At 45.6% G+C, this 17,661-nt stretch overlaps 1 long non-coding RNA gene across 1 annotated transcript in view; it reads right to left on the bottom strand.

Moving 5' to 3' along the window:
• Window positions 1-15,678, bottom strand: part of LOC112547936 — a 17,294-nt gene extending 1,616 nt beyond the window's left edge. The window contains exons 1-2 of the long non-coding RNA XR_003091730.1: window positions 5,798-15,678; window positions 3,423-3,734 (exon numbers count right to left, since the gene is read on the bottom strand). This is a non-coding gene — a long non-coding RNA (uncharacterized LOC112547936). The remainder of the gene's footprint in view (window positions 1-3,422; window positions 3,735-5,797) is intronic.
• Window positions 15,679-17,661: the final 1,983 nt, after the last annotated feature.

The following is a 17,661-nucleotide window of genomic DNA, read 5'->3' as shown; positions in this document are numbered from 1 at the left end:
CTGAACCTTAGTCAAGTCATGGAACATAGCAAATGAATCTCCAGGAATATCTGCCACCATGAATGCAGTCCACTTGTGCATGTTCTCCTCGTGCAGTGTAACAATTGAGAAATGCTTGCAGCCAAAAAGAGCCTGGAGCAACACTATAGAATATTCCCAGAGCTATGCTGATCTCATCAATGCGAGTATTGTCATGAAACACCTGATTGGATGATGTGCCTCCACCCAAAAAGAAACAGCACCAGGAAACCAATCAAAAGTAACCAACCTGCTCATGGTTGGCATATTGAATAGTTACACTTCAACAGCTGATGGACAATATATAGACCAGGAATTCTCCGAGGAAATGAGTGCAATTATTCAGAAGGGCTATTTCAAATGTCTGACTGGCTGAGCAGCTAGTGCCTGGTGCTCCCAGGATGTAAATAATAAATAATGACAACTAACACCTTTGTGAGAATTGCAGACCGCTGACAGACACTCTGGAAACAAACAAACAAAAAAAGAGCAGCTGAAACGTGTCCACTGTTAACTATTCAACTACTTTTAGTTGCACACCCAACGGGGAGGCAAGGCACCAAGGCACTGACTAATTTCCAGAGAGACCTGTATCAGGCACAACGAATGGTTTCTGAGGACCTGGTTGTAGGACTTGGAATGGGCCCTAGAAACTACTCAGTTCTATGCTACTCCTTCTGCGAGAAAAGACTCGGTCGTCTCCCATCCGGTGCTCCCTCTTCCCCCTGCTGTTGCCTCCCAGCTACTTCCTGAAAGCAGGTACTGGTGTTAAGAGAGCAGCAGGGATGGGAAAGAACCAGGGAGCAACCTAGAGAGCAGGTAAGCGCAGGGGACTGGGAGCACAAAGCCAATGACGCAAGGCTGGAAGTGGTCCAGAACTAGCTTGGGGAAAACAGCAGAGAGACAGTGGAGCCTGTTTCCTTTGGGAGAGAACAGAAGTCAGGAGAATACAACTCCTTCATAGGCAGAGGGCAAAAGCATATCAAACAATGAATATCTGGGAGATACCAAGTACCCTCAGTTCTCACTGACTTCACTAGTAGCAGATGCTGAGCATCTCAGGATCAGACCCATGCTAAAAACTCAGAGCCCCAGAGAAAATGCTGAAAAATGAGCAGTTTCCATTGCAGTTAATCACATAGAGAAAGATGTCACATAAATGACAAACATTTCCACCCAGTAGCTGCACATACCCAGGAAAGGACATCCCAGCTAAACTGCTTGATTCTTTACACTGTGCATGTAAATTGAGACCCAGCTACAGACATAAATGCCTGTAGCACACATGACACTGGCTTATATCTTCCTTCCTTCCTGCTGCTGTTGCCTTCCTCACCCCCCCACCTTTTAAACTTCACAAGCCTAAGCTTGGAGCATGCACAACAGCAGCCAAGAGCAACCGCAGTTCCAAGCTCCTTAACATCTGGATTGAGACAAACCCAGTCATTAATCCAAAGCTGTCTTGGTATTAAAATCCACTCCCACTTGCTCCTTTCCTAGAAAAATGTGCTGTATGTATCAGGCAAACAAAACTACCAATAAAGGCTGTGGAGTGTTTGGGTCAGTTTTTTCCCCCTTCTTGGTTACACAGCGGTAAGTCTGGAGTTAATGGCATCAACTGTGATCAGGAACATAATCTGGCCACTTGGTTTCAGCAACACCCAATGCTATGTTAAGATGAGGCCACTTTTATACTGGGAACATGGATCCTGTGTTAAACTCGTTTTGGTTCATGTTCTATTAAAACACTTTGTAGCACCCAGTGGAAAGTCACATTTTAAAGGTGGTTAATCCTGAGGTTGGGACCACCGAGAAAAAATATGAAACCAGACATGTAGCCATGCCCACGTGACAAGTTTTTAGCCTTCTCGACCAAGGTCACAATAGAATTTGTCATTGTCAGTGACCAGGTTTCCTCACATGATACATTTCCCTAGCGCAGTCAAGGTCCCAAATGGGTTACCAAGTATCTTCTCCATAAAATCAGAAGACTGTGACCGGTGATTCTCAACTGGGGTGAAGTGGGATCCCTTCGAGGGTGTTGCAAGGTGCCCCACAATGTGCACACGATCCACAAGATAAACCCAGAGATTTCAAATAGAAATCCATAGTGTTAAAACATTCTGACCTGTTGTGGGTTTTCTGAGGTCTTTCCAACAGAAGAATTACTTTATTGTTTTTCCGTAGCCTAAAAGTGAGTGAAAACTAAGAGCTGGAATTTTCTGAGGGGTGCTTTAAGTCTAATGAGGGGTGCTTCAACTCTAAAAAGGTCAAGAACCACTGATCTTGATGCTGTACCTCAACCAGCAAAGTCTAATACCTGTCACATACTTCAAGAATGAAATGATTGAAATGCATCCTGAACAACACTGCATCTGTGTTAACCCAGAGAAGAAACAACCAAAGGTAGGGTCATATGAAGTAAGTTCATGAGAAGCATAATAATTTACCAACATATATACGTGGAGTTTAGAAGCAGCTGTGATGTATGAACGGTCACTGAGGTGCTCTGCAGTTGGTGTCTGTACATGGTACTAAAATCTGATTTGGAATCATGTAGGAAATCCTGAAACAATGAGGGGAAAAATCCATTAGGGTCTAACTGAAAAGTTTCACTAGTCCTGAAACACTGTTTCATTTCCACTCCAAGTGTCTGGATTTAAAAAAAAAAAAAAAAAAAAAAAAAAAGCCAAAGGAAATTTCAAAATGAAATGTTTCAAATGTAAATGTCAAACTGTTTCACTTAGAAAATGTCAAAACAAAAATATTTAGTTTTTTTGGATTTTCTTTTGCCACGAACAACTTGGCAAAACCAAAAAATGAACTGACGCTTCCTACCGGTGTTGAGAAAACTGCACTTTTTTCACCCGGGGTGGGGGGGGGGAAGCACATAAAAACGTGGTGAAAACTTAAAACAGCAGCGAGTCATAAACAGACACGGGTTGTTCTAGAAGAAGTGTGTGGGTCTCTACAAGAGAGTGTCCTGAACACAGAAAAAGAAAGGAAGAGAAGGAAAAAGAAGGCACGCTAAAAACCACTACGGTTTCCTTGGCTTGGCAGGACAATTTTATTAACTGTCCAAATTGCAGAGCCTAGATTTGGGACCTTGTAAAAATTTAATTAGCCTTCCTTCTTACTAACAAAGCAAGAAAGGAGCCAGGAGATTAAGATACAGTAACTTCCATTGTGAGCCATTTTTGCAATGTGTATTAGTGTGTATTACTGTTTATTGTGTAAATGAGTGCAAATTAGTGCAAATTCTCATTACTCTCAGAAAGACAACATTATTCTTAATCTCAGGGATGCAGTTTTTTGATTTACCTCTCAGACTAATGCAATTCAAGGATACATTGATGCACAGCAGTGGGATTTCATCACCAGCTTTTCTTTAAGCTTTTGCTTACCTGTCATTTGTCCCACGCTGTGCAGCACTTGCCCATTAACCAATGGGCCGGGCCTGCCGGGTCCAGGAGAGCAGAAAACAAGGAGTGACATTCAGAGGTCAAGAGACAGTGGAAATTGAATACACAAGCACTTATGAGAAGTTTTTCTTCTGTAGTTTTGATTCAATTCACCATGTATGTCAATACAGACCACTTGATGGTTCTGATCACTTGGATCAAGATACAAGGCTGGTCCGTTTTCAATTCTAGTCCTCATTTCAACCTCTGGGTATTAGACAGATTGGGATAGGATGGCAACATCTTAGTCTAGGGCTAGGGAAACAGAAAAGGTTCGTCCATCATTTTGTAGTTGCTCCACACACTAAATCAAAGCATATTTGCTCCACACAGCAGAGGAGGAAGAGGGAGTGTGTGTTTTTAAAGTAATTGCACCCTTTCCCTGGAGTTAACAGTGTGTCACTTCAAAAATCAAGGCCTGAAGAGAACTTGTCAAAGCCCAGGTCCACGCACCAAGGACAAGATATTTCAAATGTACAAACCAACCAGAAAAATAAATGTTTTTACAACAGTGGGGAAAAAACCCACCCAACCAGCAGCTTTCTACTACACAGAGGCCCAAGAAAAGGCCACAACAGTCTGTACAGGTTGCTTTAGTGCATTTTGAACATGGGTTTATTTATGTTAAGACTAACCAAAGTAGATTAGAGAGAGAGAGCGAGTGCGCATGCACACGCACAAGCTTTTGTGGGTTGAAGCTCATCTGTCAAAGTGATACATATCTACTTTGGTTAGTTTATAACATGCAAAACTACGTTGCCTTCTACTTGATTTCAGAATAACATGGTTAACTCAGTCCCTCTATTCATATTGCTCAGCAGTGAAGGAGCATTCCTAGTTCCCTTTTACTGCCAGGTTGAAGAGGGCACCTCCCAAAGATCCCAGTGCCACCTTTAACTACGGAGGATAAAGCACTCAGGGATGGAGGATCAGACTCTACCTCGTGCGCCTTGCAGCCTACTTTCTCCAGCTCATACGTGATGCAGATGGCAACAGGGAACCATATCAAATCCGCAGCCTGAGGGAGGCAGTGCTTGAGGGGAAAAAAAAATTGGGAATCCTTGAAAACAGGAGGGAGGGATAATAGGGCTGGGAACTTGCATGCCGCTGGGTGCATTGCTAGGAAGTAAGGCCTTCCAAGACCAAACCTTGAAGCACAGGGTACCAGGGTTTCTGAGCTTTTGCTATGCAGCAAAACCACAGACTCAAGTTTGATACCACAGAATTTCAATATGTATAAGTCCATATATGAGAACACCACCTTCCAACCCACAAGGCTTCACTGGGGGCACAACTGAAATATGTCCTTTGCCACTCAGGTGGTGACACTGGCATGCACACAGTAAGCCACTTTACAGTCTGACTTCAGGAGAATGACATCCAGGCAGCCTGGGGGGACTGCTGGGAGGGACTAGAAAGTCCTTTTCATGTCCCAGGATAGAAGGGAGGTGGTGCTTTCCCCTACCTTGGGGGTCTTTAAGAGAAGGCTGGATAGGCATCTGGCTGGGGTCATCTGACCCCCAGCCCTCTTTCCTGCCTAGGCAGAAGGTTGGACTCGATGATCTGTTGAGGTCCCTTCCAACCCAACATCTATGAATCTAAACTGCTGGGAAGGGACATCTGGGATTTAACCCTTTGGGCTCACTTGGACTGAGCTCAGTTCCCTGGCCTATTTTCACCCTTGCTTCCCTCCCAGCCTATGGTGAGAAGCAGAAGAACCACCCCCCCGAGGGCAGGGAGCTGCTTCCTCTGCTGGCACCTACCTCACACTGCTCTCCTCACTCCTGGCACATTGCTGACTTTGTGCCAGGGCTCCTCTGCCTGGCTTGCTGCTGCTCCTGCCTGCTGCTTCCTGGTCCCAGGGGAGCAGGCAGGGCCCCGCAGGTGTGGGACGCTCAAAGAGCCCAGCAGGTGGGGTGGGGCAGGGTGGCAATGCCAGGCAAAGGACTCATTTCCGCACAATTAATGCCAGGCAAGGTTCTGTGGTGTAGGCTGGATAGGGGTTCCCTACTGGCAGTGGAGACTGAGTGCAACAGCTTGAGCTTGCATTATATCCAAATGTGTCCCTTGCACCATCACTGTGCACAAAACAGCCATAGTACTCAAGCAGCACAGGCCTTATGCACTGTCCGTGCTGCTAAAGCAGGGAAGTGCTGCCTTAGAAGCTACACTGGAAGAATTGGTTACTTACTCAGATCTGCTGCACCAGGCTCAGGCAGCCATATGGGGAGACTGCACTCACAACATTGGCAGTCAGCAGTAGGTCAATTCATTTTAAGTGTGGCCACTGTGGCATCAGAAGTGATACAACTACTTACCTACATTCCTCTCAAATATATTTGCACGCTGTAGCTCTGCTGTCTGAAGCCAGTCAGCAGCGTGAGGGGCTCTGCAGGTCAGCCAAGATTCCTTGCTCTTCTATGAGCTTACCCAGTGATCGGGGTTCCTCCAGCAGCAGCTCTGGCCAAGGCTACTGAGTTGGGACCCGAGGCACTTCCTCCTGTGCCTGCTCCAATGAGAGTCCTCTACTGACAGTCCTAAACTGGTGGCCAAGGTGGGTCTGCAGCATGGCAGAGGACATCAGTGACGATGGGGTACACCTATGCTTTGTCCACTGAACTCCTGTGCCAAGATCTCCCATGGCCTTCTGTGTCCAGTTGCTGTCTCTTACCCTCCCCTGCCAATTCTCCCTTCTCTTTGATGGCCATGGTGTGCTCTGCAGTGCTAAGGGGGCCAAGAGAGGTAGAGTAAAGCTTTGTGAGCGTGGGAGGGAGTGGGGCTGGGGAAGAGCAGGAGGAAGCAGTGTGTGGGCCTGAGGAGAGGAAAGAGAGCTGTGTTAGGGAAACTGGCAGGATGCAAAAGAGGGTGGAGAGCTGGGACAGATTCAAGCCCTGAGCATCAGTGACTGCATTTTAGGGCTGCTGTCAGTACACAAGAGAGCCAGGAGTCAGTGCTACTGGGAGCCTTTCAGGTACAAGAACTTGGCGCACTTGAGCTTCCCACCCTAAATTCATGCCCAGGTCAGAAGCCATGCCGTGTACAAGTCTCCTGTCCCAGGATGCACACCCAGCTCAGGCCTCATCATCACCCTTACCTGACATTGCCATTAAATGTCTCCACAGGGTTCTCTGCAAACTCTCCTACATTACCCACAAGCCCCCTCCCCTCACACCTCCAATCACCCACTCCAGTCCCTCTGTATATCCTTGCCCACTCTGTACTCTCTCACCCTATGCTCAGAGTAGAACCCAGTCTGTCTCCAGGCTCCCCCAGGTCATCTAAATCCGGTAACACCTGGATGATATTTATTTCATTATAACTACAACAGGCACAGTTATATGACTGGGTAAGACCAATGGTGCATCTAGCCCGGTATTGTGTCTCTGACAGTGGCAGAAGTGGATGCTATAGAGGGACAGGATTGAACCTCATATTTCTAGTGCTCTATCCCCTATTTAATACCCTCCCTGGCATCTACCATTATAGGTCTAAAGGCACCAGAGGAAACATCTCTAACCCTTCTGTTCAATAGTCATTAATAGATCTATCATCCATGCATTTATCTAGTCCCTTTTTGAACCTGGCTGTGAGATCTGCCTCTACCACCTTGTGTGGCAATGAATTTCACAAGTTAATTATGCATTAGATAACAAAGAACTTCCTCTTGTTAGTTTTAAACCTGCCACCTACTAATTACAGTGGGCACCCCATGGTGCTAGTATTTTAGGACTTGGTGAACAACTGATCTCTGTCACCTGGTTCATACATACCCTTCAGTTCAGTTTCAGATCCCAGCAGTTCACATGCTAGCTCTGCCTACAGCTTTTAACGGCAATATATTTTTTCTTCACAGAGAGACTAAGTGACTTGCCTAATGTCATTTAGGAGCATCTGTGGCAGAGCACTGAGTTGAACCCAGGCCTCTCAGATTACAGGCTGTTTGGCACACTCTGGCTGCTCTTGGCAACTGGAAACCTGTGAATCGTCAGCGCACAATGGACACTGTGTTGCCCCAGACCCCTGAAAGATTCACATAAAAAACTTAAAAGCATATATATAAGTGCCTGTCATTAAATGATTGCCCGCATCAAATGACACCATTTCCTGTGGAGTCTCTATTTTGTGTTAAACTGTGCAATTTATTCATAATTTTTTACAAGGAAAATCTAAGGCAAAAGCTGCATTTCAATTGAGGGGCTGTTCTAATAACTCTACAGAAAAAATGTTTGAAATTGTGTTTTTGTCACACACAGGCCTTATTTGCAAGTGGAGTTTTGGTGAGGAAAGGAGGGGAAAATATTAGCCACTTGTCAAACTTTTTCCTGCACTTTTTTCAATATTAATTTCGCTGCTTTTTCTAAACATTTTTTCCTTTTAGTTCTTCCCCCCTGTAATGTTTGAAAATTGATTTGTTTCCTTCTTAAAAAATAATAATAAAAAAAAATCAATGGCTAAAGTTCAAGAGAAAAGCAGAAAAGGAAATAGAAAAGTTAAAAAAGTCAAGATTTTGAAGCATGATGTGGCCTTTATTTTTTAATGTTGCTTACCAGGTAGAGAAGGAGCTGTGGGCTAAAACACCAAGTGGGGAGACATGCCTTTCTGTGCTGAGAAGGCTTCTTGGTGACCATGGGCAAGTTACTTAAAAGGTTAAGAGGGTACAAATCAACCCCTCAGATATGAGTTCAGATCCAAGTTCATGGTTCCAGTTTTTCTGGAAAAGGGTGAATTCCAACACATGGCATTTTGGGGGTAGACAAGCAGATTTTAAGTGCTTAAATTTGAAGCCAACATTCATGTCATGCCCGCCAGTGCCTAAGTGCTTAGGAGTTGCAAGTCAAACCCCTCATCTTGAGAATGCTGCAAAAACCATGTGCATGTGTAAGTGTGCACGTGTGTTAATTAAAATACTTTGTATTTGCCTCTGGGTTTTGAACTTTTTAAAACTCACATTTTCAAGAGTCTCTGCAACTAACAGGTCCAGAAGCTTACTTTAATAAAAATGACGAAAGCCAAGCTTCTTGTGTAATCACAGGAGAGCAGGAGCTGAGCCTTCAAGACAAACACGGATTATCATGAGACTCGTGATAACATTGTAGGGGCTGACGGCACTGCCATCATCACGTAGCTTGTGTGGCCTTCAAGGACTTTGTTAGCCCTTTAAAGAGATACAGCACTCAAAACCGGTGCCTTAGCTAGAAGCTCTCTGCCTTATCTTGTGCACACACTTTTTTCTAATCCAGAAGAGAAAGAATGTTTATGCCATTTTAAGGTGAAACCAAGAAACTGCTTTTGATTGCAAGAATCTCACTAGTCAAAAGTAGTCCAGCGTCTAGAATAGGTCGTTGTGGAGCTAGTACAGGTGTGGGCAAAATGGTGGATCTGGCCCACAGCCAGACTCCATTTCCCACCAGCCCCTGTCCACGTGGCTCCCAGCTGGTCTCCAGAGACCCTGGGATCATGGGACTGTGACAGTGCAGGGCCACAGAAGCGGGGCTCCAGTCCTGGCCCTGGCACCAGCCCCATGATCCTGGGGTCTCCATGGAGACTGGCTGGGAGCCACACAGGCAGGGTGAGCAGCTGCTCTTGGGCAGAGGCCGGGATCTTGGAGCAGTGACAGCATGGAGCCAGGGCCGGGGCCGAGCTGCGATCTGCTCCCTGCACACCCTGCCCATGGACCCCATGCTCGTTGCAGGGGCGCAGGGGCAGCGGATTGCAGCTCTGCCCTGGCCCTGGCCCTGGCCTCTGCCCAAGATCCCAGGCTCTCCCCAGCCCTGCCCACCAGTCTCACTCCCAGCCAGAGCCCCGTCCCAGTCGCTCAGCTGTACACCCTGCCTGTGTGGGTCCTGCCACTGGTGGTAGGTGGGGAGCGGATGGGCTGGGGTGCTCCAGCAGTGGAGTTGGGTCCAGCAGCAGCAGCCAGGAGTGGTCGCCACAGGGGCTGCTAGGAAACAGTCCACCATGGGCCAGATTTTGCCCACCCCTTAGCCAGTACTTAGTATCTCTTTCCACAAGTGTACAAGGCCTTGCTCGGTTGCCTCAGTAGAAGGGCAGGGCAGCAGACTTCCATACCAACACTTCGTGGAGTAGCTCCATAACGAGTGTCTATTGACACTAGATTGTACCCTAAAAGCCTCAATAAACTAACTTTCCCCCTCAATCAAATGGCCTAGTACAGAGCCAGCATATGCAGTCTTTCAGGACTGGCTGAGTGTAGAAGGCTGCAGATGTTTTTGGATGGTCAGACCCCAGATTGTCTATTCTGCTGGGAGTAACACCAGCTATACACAAAACTGACACCCATAAGCAATCCTGTGGAGCTCCTAGAGCATGTTTCACTTTCCTTGTGGAGGGAGGGAAAAAGTCTTGTTATGTCATAGGTGGACAGACCTCTTCTTCCTACCCACAGAGATGTTTCACATGTACCTGCTAGCCTAGTATGTACAACTCAAGCCTTCAAAAATGCAAACAGGTGACATTCACACTGGCTGTTGCTTGAATCCAGGCACTGCCACAAATGGCTTCTTATCTCACGCAGCATAATCTCAGCTGGACAAAGATACGTATTGTTTTGACTATGATTACACAAATCAGGTCTCGGCAGCAAATTCCCTAGATATAGAAAAAGGACAGTCTGGAAAACCTACTGGAAGCAGAGATGATTAAAAACAAACCAAAGCAAACTTGCTTTCATGATGCTAGGTGTTTTACTAGAAAAACTAGTTTGGAACCTCTTGGTCACCTTTCTGGACACTGTAAGGAGATAGGAGGGTTCAGCTTTGCAGATGATTCGCTTTTTGATTGTATCCTTTTCTCTCCACTATATAGTTTTGCACAAAGCTCTCCCCCCGGGAGGGGGGAGAGAGAGAGAGAGAGGAGTCTGAGAGATGTACTGCTAGTGCTACAACCATAGCAGCTTTTCCTTGCGAGAAGAGCCTTTTTCTCACTTTGTTCTAGTTAGTTGGAGGCCTTTTTTTGTGCCTCACAGTTTTCTAATCACCTGCTGGTTTTATAGGAGAAGAATGATGCCAGCTTCAGTTTTTGCGTCGCCTGGGTTCCCCACTGTACCAGCAGTAGCTCTGTTTTCTAATGTACAAGCATTGCTGTGGTGAGCAGGCAGCAGCGGTGGTCTGCAGCACTGCTTCTATCAGGAGAGCGAAGCACGCTTACTTGAAACTAGAGCGCAACTTCCTTGTGTTCCTGCCTGAGCTCACTTGTCTGCCTCTACCTGTTTGGGTTGCTGCAAAGAAACTGGAGCTTATCAAGCTTCCTTCTTTGTCAGGTGTTTCTTTGATGTAAATTCAGCCATGATCAAATGTGCTGATGGCAGCAAATGGCAGAGGGGCAGCACACACGCAACCTAGGGAGTGACTTGTGGAGATCAGAGCAAGGGGGGTGAGGGGGGGGGTTGGGGGAGGGCTGAAGATAAATAGGAAAGATGAAGCGCAAACAAATGTCAAGTCTTGTACCCAGGGAGAGGAAATAAACAGCCCAGATAGAAAAAGGGGAGACATAGCAGGTTTACCCACTGCAGTAAATCTAGTTTAGCACATTCCCAGCATCAGATGGAATTTATGACTAGGTTGTTGCATGCGTCGGAGGAAGATCTTTAAGTGCACCAATACAATCCTTTTTCTCCACATTCAAACTCCTGTCACAGGCAGAACGGGTCCTTTTCTAACTGGGGGAGAACTGCTCGCAGCAGTGACTGCTGTTACTGCAATTATTCTGCTTTGATTCGGCCCCTGCAAATTCTGCCCTCAAATACACAGCAGCAAACTCAGTAAAATCCTTAGGGGTTTCACAGCTGGAACCAAGGGTACTGTTACTGTTTGTATTACATTAATGCAAAGAGGCTTCACTCAGAGTCCTAACGTCCTGCACAAATACATATCAGAAGATTGTCCCTGCCCAGAAGCATAGCAAGTACATAGGAGCCATCTTTAAAACATAGCTGAGAGTAAATCTACCTCTTGAAGGAGGACATCTGGTGTGGCTGTAGATTAATCCACTTGCTACGTCTTCCAGCATCCCTTTTGTTTCTGTAGGCTGTTCCTACCAGCAATTGTACCTCCCCTTCACGTAGGTTCCTAACCTCCCCAAATGTAAGCACTGGTTTGGGGCCCACTTAACAACAGCAGAACAGATGGTAGAAGAAAATTCCTGCGCCAACACACTGAAGAAGAAATACAGCACTGAGGCAAGCATCTTCTTCAGTAACTCACCTTTCTGCTGCTAAGCAGCAGGTTTTCTGTCAAGCAGAGAACACGCCTACATTTCAAGTCTCTGCCCATTACTGGTATATTCACTGACAAGCGACTTTTCCACCAGTTTTGTCTGTTGAGAAGTATGCAAAACCCCTTTCTACAGTCCCCCGGAAAAATCTGTTTCCCTCTACCACGATTCCTTTCACCATCATATGTCAACCAACAAGGAGGTCCAGTTCACACTTGTGAAGCTAGAACCACATTTCCGGCCCTGTCAATATAGCGGATGTGGATTGGAGTGGTGTTTGTTAATGAGATTTTGACCAGGATATTTCTTATCCTCCAATCTGGCATGAAGTGCTGACATCAATTAAGAGTTTGGAGGTGGCGAATACCAGCAGTTCCCATAGACTTCCACGGAGGGAAAGGCACCCAACACACTTCTAAAAAACCAGGTCTCACTGCTGCAACTACAATGCTAGCGGAAAGGATGTTTAGCCTTTATCTTCTTAGATTTATGGTGCTACTGTTATTTAAAATATTTGAAACCACAAGCACAGCAGAGCAAACTGTACAATTAAACTCGGACAAGTGCAATGTAAATTTCACTCAGTTTCACTGTCATAAATTCAGTGGGCCCAGCTCTCACAGATTCACACAAATTTAGGGCTGGAAGGGACCTTGTGAGATCATCGGGTCCAGCCTCCTGCGGCAGGAAAGACTGCTGGGGTCAAATAACCCAGAGGATGTGGCTCAGCACAGAAGTCAAATGGACCTACAAGCATTTCTACCGGCCAGTTTTAACTCAAGTTGACTCATTCTTTAAAGCTGTTAAACTCACAGGTTTCAACAGAGCAAAATTTAGGCCTTCTAAACTGGAAAATTGAGATCTCATTTCCATAACTAACTCCCTTCTCAGGGAGGGTGACCTTAACAAGCACAGGGAATTCAGTGTGGAGACTGCAAAGCTTCAGCACTTTCTGAGAAATACTAGAAGCAGAGCTCTCCTCTGCCCCAAGTGACAGCAGAGTCCTCCACTGTACCGTACACCAGAAACACAAGAGGCTTGTGCCAGCCCGATGGTCCTGCAAGCTGGCAAGGAGGACAGGGCTGTATTCCCTACCTCTTTGTCCTGGGCTGGGGAAGAATTGGCTCACAAAGTCTCCTGTATGAAAGAGCAGCCAGCCTAAATGCATGAACTCACACTGCCAGTCTGCTAAGGAGCGGCATTGATTTGGAGCCTAGAAGGACAGCTGTTTGTTCCTCCCTTTCCACCCATTTCCCTCTGCCCCAGCCAAAGGAGGAGGAAGGTTGCCAGAGTGGACTCCAGATGGGTGGGCAAGGAGAAAACCCAGTGAAAAGGAGGGAAAAGTTGGATACCGAAGTACACAAAGCAGCTGGGTAGCTGCTCACTTTGCCATTGTCAGAGCGAGGCTGAGCTGTCAAAATGAAAGCTCAGTAACCTGCAATATTCCTGACAGCTGCAGGATTCCACTGTCAGTTAAATCATGGCTGGGTGTAGATTTTTAACTTGCTTCAGCATTAGCTAAGCAACAAGATCATTTGCTGCTCCTAACTAGGACTCACAGTCAGTGCCCCAACTGAAATAATGCAGTCCCACCAACTATTTGGAGAGGGAATTGTCTTGTGCAAACAGGTTCCAAATAACATCTATCCTCTGCATGGGGACAAAGCATTTCAAATAAGATTCATTTTTGGGTCAGTTTAAAGAACAGGAATGCATGTCTGTTTCCAATCTGGTTTCAAACCTGCCACATTTGTGTGTTTGCACTAAGACTTCATGTAGCTCAAGAGCCAAAATGTGTTCAGTAATTGCCTTATAAACACCAAATCAACCTGGACTTTTCTGAATGGCCCCATTAAACAATTCCCTAGTTCCCCTCCTCTAGACTCCTGTCAACCACTGTTCTCATAGGCCAGAGGTAAGGATGCGAGGAGGGGGAGGGAGACAGCTCTCAATACTTAAAGTCATACTGACTTTTTTTCTTTTTCTTAAATGAAACAGTAGTTTTTGGAGACTCTTTGGGTTGGCCTCCTGCTGCTACAACAGCAGAGTCCAGTTTGTGTGTGTCCGAGTCTGTACACCACTACCAGAATTTATCATTTTTTCAAGAGATAATTCTCTCCCCTTACTCACTCCCCTTTAGGCCCCTCTTTCTAATCTGGAGCTATGTGCTATTAGGTAATCACCATTGTGGAAAGCTTCTGCAGTCTGATGATCTTTACCACTTTACACACCCTAATCACACAGACATATTAGAAGCCATACAGCAGCACACAGGTCAAGCAACTCCCCTGCAACTCAGTTATAATGCATCACCCCTTGCCATCAGCTCCATAGAACCAGGCTGCCATTGAGACTGCCACCTGTGGGCAGCTAAGCAGAGAAGTCAACTACAAAAAGGGGCTTTATGACAACCCTACCAGCATTGTCTCCCACAGCTAGAAACCAGGACTATGGTAAGACCAAAAGATCCACGGCTGTGGCTTTCCTTGGTACTGCACTGGGGATTGTAAATAGCTCATGATCGTTAAGTGGAGGGTGGGAGGGGGGGAAATGGTTCCCAAGAACAGGCAGGACTAAAGTAGATGAGCAAAGAAGTCTTTAGCTTATGCGTGGCTCCTCTCCTCCTAGACTAGAAGACTGGTAGAACCAGAAGAACCGGTAGAGTAGAAGAACATACATCAACTCGGTCCTTCTCCAGGTAACTAGGGCTGTATGTAAAGAAATAGGGGTGGATGAATATCAAAAGAATCTAACGCTCATTTTGGATTTGTTTCACTTGGGTTTGTGCCATGGTAAGTTTTAGGGGGACTACTGAACAACATCTGAGTGTCTAAAATACCATTACACTTTGCTTTCCTATAGGACTTCCTATATATTTCCCTTCCTACTACACATCAACTTGAACAGCTAGAGGTCAACTAAAGAGATCAAAGCCTGTCCCCTTGACCATCCTTCTTGCCAGTCATAGTACACTTTTTCACAGTTAGTCTGGAGACTGTACGGCTCAAGCAGGACCCTGCACTTCCTGCCAATTATAAGATTAAAAGTTGGCTTGAAAACCACACCTGGCCTTGGTAGTAAAATCTGTTGTGGCTTTTGCTGTGTGAGGGAAATAAACATCAAGTGTGTTAGCACTTGGAGGTTTCAAAGTGATTTGTGTACATTTTAATAGAAAAGTTGAGGCAAAGGCACAGACACCATCCTCCACACCAGCATGTCTGCTAAACTCTTTCTCCCCTTTGGCTTAGAAATTTAAATCACTGTTGATAATCAAGACAAGACTCATCCTATTATATAGCCATGCTAGGAAACCTATTTGCAACATGTGTGGCTTTCAACTGTGTTATAAACAATTTAGTTTTGCATGCTAGGACCAGACAACCCTGTGACTAGCCATAGCACTGTTCCCTTAGTGTGGTTATAACCTGGTCCTCAATAGGCAAAACCAAATCATGTTACAGTATGGCTGGAACACATCTGTAGCACAAGAGTGCCTTTGCCTGCTTCTAACAGTCACTTGTACTCAGTAACCTGAGGTGTTTAAAAGGCAGATGGGAGAGTGGGGGCATGCCAGCGCTCCCCGACGCACAAACTGTGCAAGTTAACGGCAGAATCAAAATGTCAGTTTTTGCTGTGCCAAATGATCCTGTGGATTCAAGTGAATCCTAACATATCACATGCCTAACACACAAAAACTGTCAGAAGAACATTATTAAGGATGCTATATTAAATACTCAAAGAAGTTAGGGAATGCCAGAATCTAGATGGGTTGTGGAATCTTACCATATCTCCTCACATAGCCCATGTCCCAAACAAGACATGCATTTTGTTCTGGGAAGGCAATGAAGAAAAAAACAAAGATTTTTTTTTCCCAGTCATAGGTGAATAAGGCTGCATGGAATAGGGTCAGAATCTATTCTTCAGCATCACTCTCTCTCTCTGCAAACTCTTTGGGCTCCTATAGGTGTTTCCAACATTCTGGAAATCCAGCATGGAGCAGACTTGATTAATTGAGTCTGCTGGAGCACAGAAATTGATGCGCTCTTGCAGCCTTCTCATGTCATGTGCATCAGTGTCCCTGTGTGTCCCCGTGCTGAAAAAGGGTAGTAGGGCGCTTTGAAATAAAACATATTCAATGACCTTTTGTTCAAAGTACCCCACTGCCATTTTTTCAGCATCGGGATGTGTGGGGACACTGATACACATGCACATGGGTGCTTTTAATTAGCACGGCTCACTAATTAAAGTGCCCGGCGCTGTGTCCCAGAGCACGTGTTAAAATGCTCTGACTTAAGCTTTATCCCCCATCATAGCTGCTGCTGAATTGGCAGCAGCGCTTGCCTACTCTGACCATCCTGCTTACAGCCAGCAAGCAGCCATCCCCTGGCAGCAATTCCAGCATCCCCATATCAGCATAGAAATCAAACTCTTCGCTTTAAACATACACCCCAATTTTGAATGGCTGATTTTTGGGAAAAGGGTGTGTGTGATAGGCAAGTAAATGTTAATTTGCCCTCCTTGCATGTAAGTTATAACGCAGTCTTTAATTACACAAGCAGTTGCCCCCCGTCCATCCAGACTTCTGCTTCTTTAAGTGAATGAAAAAGCAAGTTTTTTTCTTCCCATCCCTTATATTCAACATGTATATTTTACTTAATGAATGCCACCTACAGTCAACACTGGATCACTAGCTTCCTTCTGTATATGTTTTTGGCCATCTCTTCACAGGATACACTAAGAACCTCCCAGCTGCTATTAGCCTGCTAGTAAGGTGAGGGATGTGAGAACAGAACAGAAATGATCTCACCACTGCTGCAAGGAAGGTTTAAAATGGAGGGATGATAATTTCAATTGAGGCATGAGATTAAAAATTAAATTATCCACTAATTGTGGATGCTTAATACAGGCAACCCAGGAATTCATATTGTACATGTTACAAAGCACAGATCCAAATGACCTCAAGCATTTTATGTTGGGCACCCAGAATACAACTTAGTGGCCACCTGAGAAAGGCATTCCCTTAAATCAAGCCTAAGATTTTGGTTAAGCAAATTGCTTAGCAGAGAAAGGGATAAACCCAATTTTCCAGGTCAGCATTCAACCATCTCAAGAAGGAGACCATCCTTTCTTATCCTGTCACTCCCTGCCTACATTTGCAATGAGTGACACTGAGGTTCTGTCAACAGGCACCTCCTTCCCTTTACAATGCCAGTTCATCCCATAGCAGTCCTGCTGTGCACTGATCAGGGCAAGGTTTCACACATCTAAATACACCGGCCAGCTGAACTCTTGCAGATCAGAACCTGAGTGCTTAGCTGTACAAACTTGACATTCTTTCAGGCCCCCGGCACATGTTGCATTTCTATGCAATTGTGTGAATTGGGTCATAAATAGCAATATGCCACATGGTCCATCAAATTTATGGCCCTATAAAATGACAAACCAGCCACAAAGATATTCCTTCCAAAATGTGTAACATCTTTGTGGCTGGTTTGTCTGGAGCTATACAGTGAAAGTGTGTCCACCTCAGGACCTGAGTAGCCCTGGGTCTGCAGCCTGGCTGGAGGCTGCCTCAGCCCTGATGCTACAGGATTTAGGCTTGCTGGGACCTGGCACACTGAAGAGCCATGCCCTGCAGCAGTCACTCTTTAAGACGCTGGGTCCCAGGGAGCCTTAGGGTATGGGGCAGCTCTGGTTTAAAAAATATCTTAAGAGTCACATCACCCAGCTTAGATCTATGAAATACTGTAATCTGCTTCCTCCACTCCCACTACTAAAAAGATCCCCACATCAGAGATCCATCAAACTGTTGGGTTTCACCATAAGCACAGCTGTAAATGAGCACAGACAGGCTGAGTAAGAAGGGGTATCTTATTCTTTGAACAGGCTCACTTTCAACTAATGGTTGTAAAAGAAAACTCCCATGTTTTGTTAAATTGACAAAAAGCCC

The sequence above is a fragment of the Alligator sinensis genome, unplaced genomic scaffold, assembly GCF_000455745.1.
Source record: "Alligator sinensis unplaced genomic scaffold, ASM45574v1 scaffold219_2, whole genome shotgun sequence".
In the NCBI taxonomy this organism is placed as follows: Eukaryota; Metazoa; Chordata; order Crocodylia; family Alligatoridae; genus Alligator; species Alligator sinensis.
Note: the sequence above shows the minus strand (reverse complement) of the source record. Positions and strands in the feature narration are given on the sequence as shown.